The sequence below is a fragment of the Alligator sinensis genome, unplaced genomic scaffold (genome assembly GCF_000455745.1).
Source record: "Alligator sinensis unplaced genomic scaffold, ASM45574v1 scaffold371_1, whole genome shotgun sequence".
Taxonomy (NCBI): Eukaryota; Metazoa; Chordata; order Crocodylia; family Alligatoridae; genus Alligator; species Alligator sinensis.
Window position 1 is genome coordinate 946,142 of NW_005842262.1, and position 1,053 is coordinate 947,194.

General features: G+C 57.3%; 1 protein-coding gene across 1 annotated transcript in view; it reads left to right on the plus strand.

Annotated features, from left to right (window-relative positions):
• The window catches only part of DNAJC25 (DnaJ heat shock protein family (Hsp40) member C25), a 30,442-nt gene that overhangs the window by 1,003 nt on the left and 28,386 nt on the right, over window positions 1-1,053 (plus strand). The window lies entirely within an intron of this gene.

Genomic DNA, 1,053 nt, shown 5'->3' on the forward strand with positions numbered 1-1,053 from the left:
CCGGCCACAGCCTGTGTGCACAAAGACGGGCCCAGCTCACACATGGCGACCCAGATGGGATCGAGAGAGAACTCGCACATGGTGATCCAGGTGGGATCGGGAGAGGGCCCACACATGGCGACGAGGATGGGATCGGGAGAAGATACGCTAGAGCTAGAATTGGTTAGGAATTGCCCTTGGCGCGATAACCAACGCCAAGTGAGAAACTTTGAGGAGCTGGAAGCGCATATCGCTTACCATCAGGCGGGTGGAACGGGTGAAAGATTTGTCAGCGGACGCCTTTCGCTAAAGGGAGAAGAGGGAGTCTCCGAAGATGGAGCCCCAAGAGAAAGGGAGGTGTATTTGCTCCCCGCGGCATTCAGGTGTATGATGAGGAATGAGCGGGTCCTGTTCAGGCCCCTCGATACTGTGTCCCTCGCCAGACCCAACCCGGCGGGCGAAACGAACCCGACCTTCACCCGGCAGTGTGCCCGATGCCTAAGATATGCTCGAGAGAGTGAAGAACCGGAGTCGATCGTCCGGTTCCCTCCCCTCATGGTGGCTAGATTAAGGGGTCGCGAGCTACCATCCGAGCTCCGCGAAAACCTAGAAGTGGAGGAACGAGCCGCGGATGAAAGAGTGGCCTTGCGGTACGAGAAGGGGGGAGAATGTAGTGCGACTTTTCATACTGTAATGAATCTAATGGACCAGAATTTAAGTTTAAAATCCCAGTTGCAGATGGCTGTTCAGGCGGTCAAAGAAGCGGCTGAGAAAAGGGAACCTGAAACGCCGGTCCAAGATGGCGCCGAGCAAGAGGGAGACCGCGTGGAAGAACCGGAAAAGAAGGGTGGAGCTTCAGAAGAACCCGCGAGAGTTCGGTCGGCGACTCCGCCCATCAACGCAGCGTCGTCGCCGGCAACCCCGCCTAGCGACGCAGAGACGCCTCTACCGACCACGCCTTCCTGGTGACGAAGGAGAGAGTTGAGCAGAGGAGTGCATCCGCCCCTCCTGCCTGAAGTAATAATAGCAGCAATGACTCCCGCGGCAGCAGTTCAGCCTATGACGACACCAACT